This window comes from Trachypithecus francoisi, unplaced genomic scaffold, assembly GCF_009764315.1.
Source record: "Trachypithecus francoisi isolate TF-2019V2 unplaced genomic scaffold, Tfra_2.0 Contig01474, whole genome shotgun sequence".
Classification (NCBI taxonomy): domain Eukaryota; kingdom Metazoa; phylum Chordata; class Mammalia; order Primates; family Cercopithecidae; genus Trachypithecus; species Trachypithecus francoisi.
Genome location: NW_022681435.1, coordinates 1,581,875 through 1,598,437, shown reverse-complemented (window position 1 = coordinate 1,598,437; position 16,563 = coordinate 1,581,875). Strand labels below are relative to the sequence as shown.

The 16,563-nt window shown below is 39.1% G+C and overlaps 1 long non-coding RNA gene across 1 annotated transcript in view; it reads left to right on the top strand.

Moving 5' to 3' along the window:
- Positions 1 to 3,627: 3,627 nt before the first annotated feature.
- LOC117098785 overlaps positions 3,628 to 16,563 on the top strand; it is a 33,598-nt gene continuing 20,662 nt past the window's right edge. Inside the window, exon 1 of the long non-coding RNA XR_004443597.1 lies at positions 3,628 to 3,665. This is a non-coding gene — a long non-coding RNA (uncharacterized LOC117098785). The remainder of the gene's footprint in view (positions 3,666 to 16,563) is intronic.

Below are 16,563 nucleotides of genomic sequence, written 5' to 3'. Positions count from 1 at the left end.
AGGAACTGGACTACACAGCAGGAGGTGAGTGGCGGGCAAGTGAGCAAAGCTTCATCTGTATTTACAGCCGCTCCCCATCACTGGCATTAGCGCCTGAGCTCCGCCTCTGTCAGGTCAGTGGCAGCATTAGATTCTCATAGGAGCACAAACCCTGTTTTGAACTGCACATGGGAAGGATCTAGGCTGCATGCTCCTTCTGAGAATCTAATGCCTGATGATCTGTCACTGTGTCCCATCATCCCCAGATGGGATAGGAGAACAAGCTCAGGGCTCCCACTGATTCTACATTATGATGAGTTGTGTAATTATTTCATTATATATTATAATGTAGTAATAATAGAAATAAAGTGCACAATACATGTAATGTGCTTGAATCATCTCAAAACCCTCCTCCACCCTGGTCTGTGGAAAAATTGTCTTCCACAAAACCAGTCCCTGGTGCCAAAAAGGTTGGAGATTGCTGGTCTATGTACTATTGGTAGACTTGCCACAGGATGGTATAAACCTTTATTTGTAATCCCTATCTTGAAGAAAAATTAGCGTTTTTTAATGGAACAAAAGACTGTGATGTTGAATTCACAGTTTGTATAGCTCATTTTGTACACCATTGTGTTTCATGTTCTATCACACATCTAGCCTTTATAGATTTTGATGTTCCCTCAAGGACATTTGGATGTCACATTGTATCATATGGGGTAGGTGATGCTGGAGGCTAATGGGAGGAACAGGCAGAGGCATCTCCCTCCACCATGTTCAGAAATATCTTCCTCCTATATCTGTAGAGATCCACAACAGGACCACAGTCAATCTGGCTCCAGAAATAAGAAGTGAAACATAGGTGTTTCCAATATAGGTTGAGAAAATAAGAAACAGAATCAATGTGTTAGTCTTGCTCTTTGCAGAGTATGTCTTTGCTATTAATGAATGTCAATTAGAGGTAGATATTGGCTGCTGTCTTCTGAAGAGTTAATGATCTAGTTAAGAATCCAAACATGCAAGATAAAGGAAGAGAGGGTTAATTTATATTTAAAAATGAAAAGGAACAAATGAAAAGGAAAGAAACAATACAATAAAGGCCTTCATTGACATCAGATGTTTCCCTGAAGTCTGTGATCTTTATTCTATAAGGAAAGCATTACAGACGTTACAGAGAACAGTGAGATCTGAGGATGAAGAGGTCATTTGCCTCTCTGTTGGTGGGTATTTGTTCATAAAATATATACCAAAGAAGATACTTTTTTAAAAGTATATTTATGCAAACATAATGGCATGTTCCCTTTATATCGCTAGTGGTATTTTGTCAATTACATGGATAAGATTTCATATTTTTATAGAAACGACCTCAGTACTAGTGTCAACAATTTCTTTTTGGCCAATTATGGACCAGATCAGGGAATGACAGAAGCCCTGAGATTCAATACATTTAAGTGCTAGGCACTTTTCAATTCACAAGAGGACTCATTAAACTTTGTTGTCTAACCTTAACTGAATCCCAAATAATTTAGATGATTGTATGGGAGAAATGATGTATAGAGATAGAAGAAGAAAGGTTGACTTATAGAGTATTTCTTTATATGCTTGCTTACTTGTTTTCTTTTCTTGTTCTTAAGCTTCAAAATCCTGTAATAACCGGAATGTATTTAACCATGTGTTGCCCAGAGGGAATTAAGGCTATAAGAGAAGGAAATAGAGATTCAGCCTAAAGATTGCCTGCCTATGCTACCATTGCAAATATGTTGTTTTATGAAAATATATACAATGCCCCTTGCTTAAAAACCATGTACTTTGTTAAGATGTTAAATATGCCTCCTTTTCATGTGGGCCTACTGTCTTTTGGTTAGCACCTTAACAGAGAGAACAAGAGTCTACTTTTATCCTAAGGACAAAGTCCCAAATCAATGAAATTTTGCAGATGAGAGCTTATGGCAGACTTTTAGAAATGTTATTCTTCCTGGAAATAGGAGTAGACACCTCCTTTTTATCCAGACCTATAAAGCATCAATTGTCGCCAAATGACTCTACTGATCTGGAATTTACATTTTTTTAAGTCAGTGATTTAATATGCCTCTTTTTGCATAAGGTGAAAGTAGTATTTTCAGTTAAACAACAATGTGCTTCAATCATTCACTCTGCCTCCTTCTACAAAACAATACCCAGACGAAAGAATGTATTATAAAATATGTTACTTCATTGAGTATATACTAAAATGATATATCTGTGTGTAAATTAGTCACTTATGTGTTCACCAGTACTGCTCTAATATCTTAAACAAATATGATACTTTGGCCAGAGTAGTCTCTATAACTGCTTTATAACTACTGTAACTTTGGCCTTCATTTAGTCTATGTGAACTATTATTTCCTGAAATTCAAGTAGCAGGAACTAGCACTTATGGGAATTCACTCTGTGACAAAATGACTATGTCAAGTAATTTAGATCTATCATCTCAGTTGATCTTCATGGACTTATCTGTGAGATAAATGTCATTATCACTATTGCGCAGATGAGGAAATTGTGGCAGAGAAAATTCAAGTAACTTTCCTAAGGTCATTTAGATGATGTGTAGAATACAATACTGAGTCCCAAATTTATACACTATTTACTATATCGCCACTAGACCATTATTATGTAACTATAGGTATCATGGAATTCATTCATTCATCTTTCCTTTAAAAAATATATATGTATGGGCACAACATTGGGAGCCTTTAAGAGGCATAATATGCACCTGCCATAGTAAGATGGGAAGAAAAAATCTAAACCATTGTTTTTAAAAAAAACCCTCAGCACATGAGAGGATATTTTTAGGTTAAGACATACATGTGTAAAAAAAAGCAACAGAGAGAGACTAATTAACAACACTGGAGAGATGGGGGTTAGTTAAACAGTGAGCTCTTAGAGAAGGAGGCAGAACTCAATGAAATCAGGAGGAATTAGCCTTGGAAAGAGCAGATGTCCTACCGTGGAGGCATGAAGGATATGAAGATAGCTGAAGTCCAAGAGATTATTGGGTGTAGAGAGAAGGAAAGGGATGGGATCTTGGTAGGGAGTCTTGGAATTGTTTAGCAAAGTAGAAGATAAGTCAACTGTCCATAGCGATGGGTGGAATTTGGAATTTAAAGACAGAAAACCATTTGGCTCAATAAATTTTGGGACTGGGCTATACAAGGTGACAGAGAAGGATGAGGAAGAGCAAAAGGATCCAGGAACATTTCGATAGCCAGATCAGCAGAGTCCCATCAATCTCTACAGCGAAGCTTTTCAGCCGGGCATTATAGCATACAGTGCACAACATTTGTGCATGTCACTACCATGACACTAGGATCAACTGTTTCTGTGCCTGTCTTTACCTAACACTCTCTGATGGTGGGCACTAGGTATTATTTGATTCCATGTTACTATGTTACCAGCATGAGGGTGAATATCATCTAGTGCCTGCCACTGAGTGTTTAACAGACACTCAGCTTACATTTGGCTAATGAATATTGACTGACATGCTGGAAGATCAGGCAGGGAAGAGTTCTCAATGACAATGCCAACACACAATGGTGTGGCATTATGAGACTAGGATTGACTTGCCTCTTAAAGTGTCACAGCCTATAAGTTGAGCACATCACAGGGAATTGCAGTGTACAGAACTGCTGTCTTCTGTGGATGGGAAAAAAGTGAGTACGTGCTGATGCAGGCGTTCTCCAGTGTCAGGTGAGGTAAGGCAGAACATATCATTAGTTATTAGCACATTAAAAAAACATGGGTAACAAATAAGAGAAGACAAAGCAGAGATCCCTAAAGAGGCCAAGGGCAGTTGGAGAGGGATTCAATGAAGACATATACCATGATAGGCACTAAACATCGCACTTTATGAAATATTTAAGGAAATGATTTATCTAGGTTAAGATCTTAAGACAAAAAGTATTCATATGAGAAAAGTTACAGCAGAATTTTATTTTTTTTTTTAAAGAAAACTGCAGGCTGGGCGTGGTGGCTCACGCCTATAATCCCAGCACTTTGGGAGGTCAAGGCAGGTGGATTACAAGGTCAAGAGATTGAGACCATCCTGGCCAACAAGGTTAAACCCTGTCTCTATGAAAAATACAAAAATTAGCCAGGTATGGTGGCACGCACCTGTAGTCCCAGCTACTCAGGAGGCTAAGGCGGGAGAATCACTTAAACCCGAGAGGCAGAGGTTGCAGTGAGTCGAGATTGCGCCATGACACTCCAGCCTGGCAACAGAGTGAGACTCTGTCTCAAAAAAAAAATTCCATGATAGTTGTGTTGTAACAGGTTTTACTGGCACAGACTTTTACCATCACTGAGTGTATAATGAGAACATCCTGCTGTCTCACAATGGTCGTGGCCAGAAGACAGACAGCACGTTTCTTGTTGACTTTGATGCACCCTCGGACAGCATCTGTGAAGCATAGGGAGAAATTGCTTTGACTTTGGGATTTGGTGACAGGAATGTAAGAACTTGAGACACCTGAGGCTGGGTTCTTAATTATCTGTGTCCTAAAAGTAGGAGATGTTTCGTGCCTGAAGAAGACCTTGTCCAGTGTCAAAGTTGGCTTCTCTCTGTTGGACTTTGTTGGTTTCTGCTGCCCTGAGTCCTGACCATGGCAGAAAGCAAGACTCTACCTACTGGGTGAGTCCTGAGTCCTACCTTACCCCTAGTTTAACCCTATCCCATTACCCTCCACCTTTCCCTGAGTCTTCCTGTTTGGTCTGTCACCCAATCCTAACAAGATGGGCAACATATACCAAATAGCAGCACACAATCCCAAAATATTTTATGATGTGTCTCTGTCTACATTGATATCCAATTCATAGCCAGTTGGATTTGTGGGGGGTGGGTAGAAGTGGTGAAGTATCCCTTTCATTCTCTTTTTAAAGCACCTTCTAGAATTTTGGGTGTATTTATTTTTTGGTTTGTTTAATTTTACATTGTTATGATAGCTTTTAAATAAGAAAGCATTCCAAGTGCTTTCAGTGACATTTTCTTATACAGAGGCTGCCATCAACACATTTGATGACAGACTTTTTTTTCAATGATAACTTTGCCCCTTTCTCTAAATCACAGATAATCACAAGCAGAGTTGGTGGTTTTTTCAAATGGTTGCAAATCTCCAACTCATGTGATAAAAGATGCTGACATTAATATTCTGGTGTGCAAGCTAATTCCTTCAGCCCAGCTGGGAGGCAGAGACTCTATGACCGAGGTGAGACCACCGCAATGTGCAGCGTGTACCGGGTCCTCTGCAAGGCTGATCTGTTAGTTGCACCTTGTGCAAATTGTGGCAGCTTAACTGTTTCCATGGGTGAGCAGAAGTGGCTGTTTTCTCACTGCTGCTTTAAATTTACTGGCTGCCTTGAAAGGTTCAGAGAGGGCCCAAGGTTTTACTGTTAACTATTTATGTCCTGTCAGTTTCTAGACTTCATTCATCCTTGAACCCTCTGGCATCAGCATGTGATTACTTGTTAATATAGGAGGGACAAGTAAAACTAATAAATACCATTTAGCTCCTGTGTCTGCAGTATGTTCATTAAGCAAATCTCCATGTTGCTTCAGGCCCCGTAGAGCAGTCCAGTGTTTAGAGATGAAAACTGTGTTAAGTTGCAAAGATGTCCTTTTGCAGAGGCAAAGTACCCCTATTTACCTTGCTACTTTCAGGATGCAGCAGCAGTTAACTCTGCAGTTTCTTATAGCATTGTCTAGTTATTTCTTGCTTGTGCTCTTGTCTTTGCATACAGATTTTCAGGTCCTTCAGTTTACAAAGTAATGTCACCTTCCTTGAATCCTTCCCAGCTTCCTACCATAGAGTAGGTTGCAAAACAACCCTTACTACATGTGCAGAGCTAAGCACAGTGTGCAACATACAGGAAATGCCCCATAAATATTTGTTGTTACTGAAATTAAGGAAAAAAAGAAGCAACAAGTTTTGATGCAATGAAAGAGTATCTGTATAATTTTGCCAAATTCCTTCTTTTCTATCTGCTCTTCCTGACCTATGTACTGACATATGGAACCCAAAAATACCCCCATCCCAATCTTTGTGATCTCCACCAACAGCACCTGGTACTCTAGCTGAAACCAACTCTGCAAGTCCCGGCAGCCAAGTATCTGTGCCAGCCAGCTTCCTAGGTTCATGTGGTACCAGAATGACCTCCTGCTCTTATCCAAGTGAAAACCTCAGGACTCTCCTTGCATAAGGCTTCTCGGGTCTGACCTCTACCATGAAGCAGATCATTCATTTGGGTCTCCAGGTTAATCTGTACCCTCTTTATTTTATTTATCTTTCTGATTGATTGATTTTATTTAGATCTCTCTCTTCCCTACCAGATGTAAGCCTTCAGAAAACCAGGCTGTGTCTTATTTATCCTTGTAGCTTAGTACATGACTGTATTAGTCCGTTTTCACGCTGCTGATAAGGACTGGGCAATTTACAAAAGAATTACCATGAGACTGAGAAATTTACAAAAGAAAGAGGTTTAATGGACTTAACAGTTCCACATGGCTGAGGAGGCCTCACAATCATGGTGGAAGGCAAGGATGAGCAAGTCACATCTTACATGGATGGCAGCAGGCACAGAGAGACAGCTTGTGCAGGGGAACTCCTGTTTTTGAAACCATCAGATGTTGTGAGACTTATTCACTATCACGAGAACAGCACACAGCACAGGAAAGACCTGCCCCCCTGATTCAACCACCTCCCACCGGGTCCCTCCCACAACACATGGGAATTCAAGATGAGATTTTGTTGGGGGTGGGGGGATGCAGCCAATCCATATTAGCAACATATAAGGTGTGATAAATAAATGTTTTCAAATGAAGTCATGAATGTCTGTCCTCATGTGTCCATTTCTAGGGTGACACTTCTCCTTCCTCACTCATACACTCCATCTCCCCAAGCTGTGGGCTCCTTCCAGCCTCTGACCAGCTGCGTCCATCCAGCTGGGGCTGCAACCTCTTCCTGATACTTGCCTGACAACTCTTAATTACTTTTGCTGTTTTGTTTGTTTACTTTTTGGATTTCCTCTTCTAACTCTTGATGGGGATCTACTAATTATTGTTTATCACCAAAATTCTTTCTTCATCTGAGAAGGAGGTATGCTTATGACAGGTATTGATGGAGAAAATAAAAGATATTAACTATCTTGAAACAGTTAATTCACTCCAGCTCTCCAACACTAGGTACTGGTGCAGATCTCACAAGAGACAGTTCCTGCCTACAGGAGCTTAGTGTCTGACTAGACAGAGAGAATCTATGAGAAAGAGGAGGCTGCATATATCAAGTCACAACTTTTCAAAACAGTGAGCTGAAAAATGTGAAGGAAAAAAGTCATATGAACAGATAAAGAGAGGAAACAAAAACAGTTGTTTGGCTCATTAGCTCAGAGATGGTCACGAAGCTGGTCGGTGGTTGAGCTTACACCAGAATCAAGGTCTCATGTGGCCCTCCAAGGACTTGTTCGATGATCATCTAGTCAGAATGAAAGCATTCTGTGCTGACAATCATGATGGATTCTCTGAGCATAAGCATGGTTCTCAATAAACCTGAGTCTTAATGTTGCCTCTTATGGGTGGAGAGCAGGAGATGACAGAGAAGCTTTTTGTTTGTTTGTTTGCTTGTTTGCTTGCTTTTAATGGATCAAAGAGACAAGATGGCTAAGAGAGAAACTCTGGACCCACCCTGACTAGGTTTGATTCTTGGCTTAGCATCCTTTTAGCTGTAAGAACTTGGTTATGTTACTGAATAGCAATTTCTCTGTTTGAAACATGTGGATGATATTGACACCTACCTCCTAGGCTTGTCAAGAGGATTAAATAAGATAATGCCTGTCATGCTGTTAGCATTATACCTGGCATGTAGCAAGTGCCCAGCAAATATTACCAATCAACAATTAGAATATTTAATTTGACTTTCATGTTCAAATAGCTCTATCAGACTTGTTGATATTTCCACTGAATCATTTGAGATCATTGTGATTTATAAGGCACTGCAAAGAAAATATTCTAATGTATGAGATTTACTCAGTCCTGCAGATCTATTGCGTCCTACTTTCAACATAGTTATTTTTTACATGATGCATTATGCATATAGCTGATAGATATACCTATAGATGATATACATCTGAGAGCAATAAAGGATGACTGTTTTTCCAGTAGCCATAGATGAAGCAAGATAAAGGGAAGGTGGCAGAAATAGAAAAAGAATTCTGGTGCCTATGGAAATAAGGACAAACTACAATGAGTAACGAGGGTTCAGGTGAGGAACTAATTTGTCCTTTGTCACTCCCACAGTCACCCAGCATCAGTGCATTGAGCTGAGGGACAGCTTCTTGTGGGCTGTTCTTGGGCTTCTCTCCTTCTAGGGCAAGATAATCTCCACTCTTTTGCCAACATCCTTCACATATCTTACAGGAGATGTAACCTGTCCAAAGACAAAAAACTTACACTGGACAAGCCAATACCAGGATCTCCATCTACACCTCCAAAGTTAAGACTTGGAAATCTTTCCAGCTACCTTACTGCCCTATTCAGGAGAAGATACTTCTGCATGATCTTTCATTTCTCATAGCCCTACAGAAGTGTCATGAGAATAGGTCTATAATTCATGCATGTCTTATGGACTAATGGATGGGTGGATGGACAGAATGAAGGCAGCAAGGATGAATGTAAATAAGAAAAAGTCCCAAGACCAGAATAACAGGAGGGAGACGTATCCATATGGTTACTTCAACAAATGGCTTTGAGAACAAAAATTCTTCTTAGCTGTGTGGGAGAGAATTCTCTGCAGATACTCTACATAAATATGGTAGCTGCGATCATGAAGATCTGGGAGAAAAAACGAAAATGACCTAGCCACCAACACATTAAAATGAGAGCATGGCAGGGAGTCAGAGACAGAAAAATATTTTTTGAGAAAGAAATGTTCTATTTTTTCTTTCCTTTTAACCACTCCCAAACTAACCATGGTGGGATAAATTTTAGGAACCAGTGGGTCTTCGCACTCAGTCCTGATTTTTTTTTTTTTAATTTGGGGAGCAAAGAATCAGGTCCCAATGGGAGGAATAGCAGAGTTGTAGTGTTCTTTTTTTTAATATACTTTGGTAACATCTTGAGTCAAAAGAATCTTTTTTTTTTCAGTAGCTCAAGCTGGAAGAGCTTATAAGAAAGTGTGGAATCAACGAACGCAGTCCTGAAGGGACCTTGGGGTCCTCCTACAGACATATCTAATAGGTGATGGAACCTGTCCATGGTCACCTCACTTACCAGAGAATAAACCAATACCAAGATCAACATCTGCACCTTCAAAGTGAGGAAGCCAAAAGCTTTCCAGCTCCCTGTTGCACTATTATTTTTAAAATAGTAAACAGATATATTGAAGGAGGCCTACAGTTTATGCTATTAGAAATCTATTAGGTTTTAATTGAGATAAGCTGATTTATGTCACATTCTACAAAAAGAGAATTACTACAAAACCGAACTACTCAAATATAACTTTTCTTTTAGTTATACCAGCACTTTGGGAGGCCGAGACGGGCAGATCACGAGGTCACGAGATCGAGACCATCCTGGCTAATACGGTGAAACCCCGTCTCTACTAAAAATACAAAAACTAGCCGGGTGAGGTGGCGGGCACCTGTAGTCCCAGCTACTCGGGAGGCTGAGGCAGGAGAATGGTGTAAACCCAGGAGGCGGAGCTTGCAGTGAGCTGAGATCCGGCCACTGCACTCCAGTCTGGGCGACAGAGCGAGACTCCGCCTCAAAAAAAAAAAAAAAAATTGTTATAATAATATATATATTCAACATAATTATTTTATGTTCTTTGTTTGATATTAGACCAGGTTGTTTGTGATTTAGTTTCAACACAGATAAGGAACATTTATTTTACTTCATGTTAAAAACAATAATGAGAGAACCCATAGCAAAAAACGTTGAGATTTGTATTTTTATTGGCGTAGAGAAGATGTAAAAAATGTATCTTTATCAGTGATGTTGTGGAAAACTGTAATATTTTAAACAGCACCATGACTTTTGTTGTGTTTTATGCCAATTCTATTAAGTCGAGATATAATGAGTTGCCAAATTACTCCATTGACAGAAAATAGTCTTGATTCTATTCCTACCCTTCCCCCAGGAGGGTGAGTTAAAATTATAATTGAAGAAATAAACAACAGTTGACAATAAGAGAAGTTTGGATAAATAAATGACTAACAAAATTAAGAGAGGTCCTTTCGGTGTAGAACCCAGGTAAATTTATGTTGCATGAGATTCACCTTCCCTAAGAACATATTTGGAAGCTGAGGTCATCTCCATCTTTTAAAAACCTTTGTTCCCACTGCCTACAGGCTAAGGGCAGACCATCTTGGCCTGATATTTGACACCTAGCCTGGCTCCTGTGCACCTGTGCCAGAGGAGCTGTCTCTACTCCTTACAAAAGCTTTGTGCTCCACTGAACTAATTTCCTAGGACTGATATTTCTTGACAAATAAGTAACATACAGTTCCAGAAAAAGGAAAATGACTATGATCCAACAGAACTTTCTTTCATGATGGAAAGGTTTCATGTATACTTTCCAAAACAAAGGCTACTGAGCACCTCATATGTGGCTAGAGACACTGAGACACTGCATTTTTACATTTCTTTAGTTTTAATTAATTTAAATTTAAGCAACCACATTTGGCTAATACCATATTGTATCACACAGCTCTAGAATATCACAGTGGATTATGGATGCATGCTTTAAACAACTGTTTCAATTATTTACTGCTGCATGACAAAACACTCCAAAACTCAGTGGCTTAAAACAACGAAAAAATTATTTCTCCAATTTTGTAATCTATTCTAGGCCTAGCTGAGTGGTTGCTTTGCTCCCCATGACGGTTGCTGGGAGATCCAAGATGGCTCCTTCACTCAGCCGTCTGGTTCCTCAGCTGTGATGGCTGAAACAACGGGAGCCGGCTGAGTTTCTATTTCTCTTTCTCTTCCCACAAGGTCTCTCCAAGTGGCTAGCCAGGCCTTTTTTACAACATGGTGATCTCGAGGTAGTTTGAGTTTTTACATAGAGCTGGCTTCCAAGAAAGAAAGTGGAAGCCTCCAGACCTCTTGAGGGCTGGGATCAGAACTTGTCCAGTATCACTTCTTTCACATTCTATTGACTAAAGCAAGTCACAAGGCCAGGCCAGATTTCAGGGGAAGGGTCTAGGCCTTATTTGTAAGGAGAGAAGTGTCACATGCATAGAAGGAGAGGAAGAATTGTGGCAGCCATCTTGTGAGACTACCACAGCTAGTCTAGCAGAGTTGACAGGGCATCAACAGAGCTGGTAAATGAAAAAATGAAGAGCCACTTAGAACATAAACAAAGTTAGCCTTGTACTGATCAGAGAAAGGAGAAAGGAAAGGGAAGTGGAGAATCAAGTCCACTCCAGGGAGACCTATGAAAGCAAAACATGATCAAAACAAACAAAAACCATGAGATGACCACAGACAAACTACAGGAGCACTGCTACCCATAAGAGGTGTGATGGATGAGCACTGACAGGTCCAATGCAAAATATAAACCAAATGTCTCCCTGGTCCAACTTTGTCTGCTGAAGCTTCATATGCAAGCTCTTCATTAGTGATCATCCTGGCCCTCTCTAGGATACCTGTCTTGATGTTCCATCCCCTCAGACTTAACAGCCTCTCATATAGAACCAAGTAACCTATCAGATTACTGCCCAGAGCTGCAAGCTTTGGTCAAGGGGAAAAACATAACTGAGGAAGACTCTGAAGTCTTCTACCTAAAGGCTTTATCCTACCGGATGAACCAAACCACATTTGCCTTGCAACAGAATCACTCCCACATCCCAAATCTGTAGAAATGCCACAGCACCACACATAGGGGAAAGTTCTGGCAATGTTCCTGTTGGAACGAAATGAGAATTTTTGATGAGACATCAACCCAATTATCAGAATAGCGCAGGCTTTCTTATTGCAACAGTGATGGTGTAGGACAAGAGACATAAAAAACAGAGAGGCTTGAATTGTCTCTGTGTACCTTGGACAATTAATTTAACAATTGAATTTTTGATTTCTCATGCATACAATTAAGATAATTCCATCCACCTTGCAGGGTTGTCAGGGAGAATGAAATGCCAAAAAACATGGATTCAATGCTATTTCCCATCCCTTATCCTCATCCAGAGTTTCCTTGATATCTCTTTTAGGACATTGCATGGAGATAATCTAACTGTTAAATAAATTATTAAATGTTCCCCTGAGCGGGACAACCTCAGAAATTTAATGGTATTCTTGTAATAAATAAAACGTTTTCAGAATTTAAGTTGCTTTCAATTGCATTCCACACTTTAGAGAGGTTTAAATTTAGTTGTCTTTTCATCTGGAAGAAATAATACTGCACCAGTCAGTAGCAGAAAGAGTCTTATCTAAGTTTGATGAATTTAATCCAACACAAATCTGCACAGATTAACTGCCATGGGAATGTACCACATTAACTTGTCCAATTTCACAGACTCCCACACAATGCTTCATCGTTAAATCAGCCAAATGTCCTTGAGAGCCTACTATGTACTCAGGCCAAAGGGAACAAAAAGACATTGTGATTTCTCAGAGAACACATGATCTCGTTGGAGAGAAAAACAGACATATTACAAGATAGATCACGATGCCAGGGTATGCGTGGTGTATTCCAGATTAATGGTAGAGACCATACGTGCTGTAAGATGTGGAAGGAGAGTACAGCCACACTATGCAGTACTGCAGGCATGATTGCACCAAGAATGGAAGCTTTATATTAGCCCCGAAAGGAGAGAGCATGTAAAGAATGGGAAATGAGAAGAACGTGTATTACTGAAAAGCAAGAGGCATGAGAATAGTCTCTCACAGGATGTGCAAGGCTTCATGCAGACCCAATGAGAATGCATGTCTGACTGGGGCATGCGTGACTCTTGGGCATCGTAAGAGAAACTGGGACTGGACCCCAAATCCTGGAGCAATAGGCCTAAATAGAAAGCACTAGGGAAAAAAAAATGTTGAGATCAGGAGAATGACATGCACCAAATGTTCTGTGGGAGTCTGGACTTATTGCTCTCCTCCCTCTCCATTTATATTTACCTAAATTTTGGTTTAAACATGACAGCTTCTGCTATAAGCAGATCACAGAGCACCTAGCATAAAACCTTATGCATTGGTGATCTGTAATTTCCTGTTGAGCTGAATTGAAATAATGACTCAAACAGCATTGTATAACTTCCCTTGCTGGGTTCTATGGAAGAAGTTCCCGACAGCTGTTGTCACCTTGGTCTGCTTCCTAGAAATGTGATTTCTTATTCCCTTAGCCAAATATGGAGACCAAATAGTAGCCTGAAGTCAGCAGTGAAAGGGGCAGAAAAAAAGCTAAAGTTAGCAAATAAAGTTTTAATACAAATATTTCTTCTCATTCCTAAGTGTGGCAAAATGCATATAAAATACCTAGAAATGTGAGGACCCTATGGATAGATTCATATTTTAGATGTGACCTGAGGCAACTGGAAAGTCCACTCCCTGACAGTCTTCATTGCCATTCTAGAACCTACATTCAGAATTGTAGACTCCTGTGCACCGAATCTCTCTCAATCTGAGCAGACGAGTTGACTAAATGTTTACTCTTGAACTTCTTTGAACACTAACTTCTGCTTTTCAGTTTGTCGTGTCAATTTGTCTGAGCACTGAAATGGAAAACTGAATAGTTATTTCAAAAGTACAGATGGAGCCCCTTGTTTACAGTATAATTCTTTACACCAAATGGAACTGCAGGAGGTTCAAAATTTGTAAAGGTCTTCCAAAAATCCAAACACATTATTCATTTCCACAAATCTGACAATTTTTGAACTACATAAATTCTTGAACAATTTTTTTAGTCCATTCGTGTTAACTGAGGTTAATTTGAAGATATTGCTACTTTCCAAAAGAAGTAGTTGAATTCCAGAAGGCAATTTATTCAAGAACATAATTCAGTTGCATTCTTCTATCCTGGGTGAACAAAGAAATTACCTGTTAGTAAGGACATTAAAGTAAAAAAAAAAAATCAGGTCAAACTCATGTTATAGTTACTAGATAAATGTTTTTAACAAAGTGGGTAATGCATATCAATCTGCTTGCATGAAAAATAAGATAAAGACATCACTTTTTCATATATCTCATTAATTCTTATACTATTTTAATTATGTTTGTTGTAAGCATTTAGTTTTGTGCTTTAAAAAGCAGACTTTTTGGTGAGGTAGGGAGAGTGAAATTTAATGGGAAAACAGAATAATTTTAATTTTCTTCAGCAAATTGCGTTGGCTAGAGAGATTATGGCCTAAACTAGCCAGTCTGTTCACAATTCTCCAATGACAGGTTGTTACCGTTATAGGTGATTTTCAAAGCATGCTTTCGGAGAGAGCACTGTAAATATGTGTTCTTCTGGTGTATTTTTAAATTTTGAATTCAAAACTGCTACCTATAAGGAAAATGAACAGAGAACAGTGAAAGCTGGAAGTCTGGCTGATTGCCGGGCTTTTCGACTTTCTTTTTTTTCCAACAGAGAAATACAAATTGCTTCTCAAAATAAAATTAGTTTCTATCCTTGGACATCCTCAATGAGACGTTAGTGTTCAATTTGATTTAGATGGGTGAGAAACCCAAACCTGATTTTTTCAAATCACCTTTGCATTTCGCTGCTGATTGACACAATAATATCAGAGAGCTATGCCTCAGAGAGCAGGTTCCCAAAGAAAAAATAAACGATTTGCAAAGTGACTTGGATGATTATGTGAACTGGCCACCCAAGAGTGCCTTGCTGATACCATCAAAGATAACTGTGGGGAGGATGGAATCTAACCTCTCCTTTCAAAAACGAATATCCTTCAAAACAACAAAAGAAAAATTTGGAATTTCATGAGGATTACTCAGAATCCTCCAAAATAGTCTTAGCTTTGTCAAATCTGGATTTAAATGTCAGTAATTTAAGGCTAGCTTTATGAATACAATGTCTCTCTCCTGCAGCTGGGCCATATTATTTCAGTGACTTTTTTATGCTGAAGTTGGCTATAAGTTCTATGCTTGATTTATGAAGCAAAACACTCTATTTACTGTACAATGCTATAGTGCTGACATGCGGGGTCACTCAGTAATGCATTTGGAGTGGAGCGTGGGAACAGGGTTAAATGAGCAACATGCAATGGTTTATGAATGCAAAATGTGGCTTTTACAAAAAGAAAGCAAGATTCTAAGGGCCCAAATGAAAATTGTGACAAACAATTTCAAAGCTGTTTGAATTTATTTGTAAGTACAAAGATTACATTTGACTCGGCAACTTTGAATCACACTGTAAAGTGCAAAGTATAAAAATGTAAAATAAAAATGAAAGTACAGACTTCCCAATCACCCTCAGGGTAGGAGGGCTCCAAATGCTCATATGGCTTCTCCTTAATAACAACGGATTATTTTTCAGGGACAAAGGAATATGGGAAATAAATAGGGAAATGGACAGTACAAATATTTTTGGAATGGATCACAATTGTCAAATTTAAATGGTCAATTACCTGAAAAACCACAGACATGTGCATTAATACAACACAGAGATAATTGTATCATATTCTGAATTTTAATTATAAAGTTAAAGCTAAGCACCTACATAGCTTCTTCCTTACAAAATCAACAAAAGATGAAATGAATGGATGAATGGTATATAGGGCTACTGATTTTTCTCTTCAGGTAGTTTTCTGCTTGGGGGAGGGGGGAGGAGAGAGAAAGCAATTTTTCAAATGTTATTAAATGGCATGAAAACTATATGGAATTCAGGTGTGAGCTGGAAAATATAAACAGAGAGAAGCAATCAAGTGATGTGCTGGTTCTTCAATCAGTCTGTGATTTTTACTCTTATTCAAATGCTTCTAAAATCATTTGACGAACTAGAAATAGCAGAACTTTAGAATGAAATGTTCCAAGTTTGCCCCAGGTGGAAATTGTAGAATGCTTTTCTTAGCATGTTGAAATGTCGGAGAACATACCAAAGGGAAAAAAAAAAAGGAGTATGCCACCGAAATGTGAGTCCCAGAGAGTCAACAGCCTACAAAGAAAAACAGGCAAGAACTATGTCTGACCCAACGAACAGCTGGAAAGTCATCAGTGAAAGGAAAGAAAAAAGTGAATGAGAAAAACATGTTGGTAGAAAGGCATTATTTTGTAGGCAGATTCATTTTGTTGCTTCCATTTAAGATTAGGCAGCCACCACCACTTAACGCCTGTCAGAGCTGGATACTATTTTACAATGAAAACAATGCCCACTTGAAGAAATAAAACTGATTACTTTTGAGAAAACATTCAGACAATTTTTTCCAGATTCTCCTCTGACATTACTGGAGACTTCGCCAGGGTTGCCACGTGACTCAAAACGATGCTGGTCTTGAAACTGGAACAGCTGTGTAAAATATTAAAGCTGACTTAAACATGTTCACTCTATGAAAAAAGTAATCAAAAGGTAATGCCCCAGAGCAACTGAATACTGTAAACTTGTCTTATGAGGAGATCATTCTTAG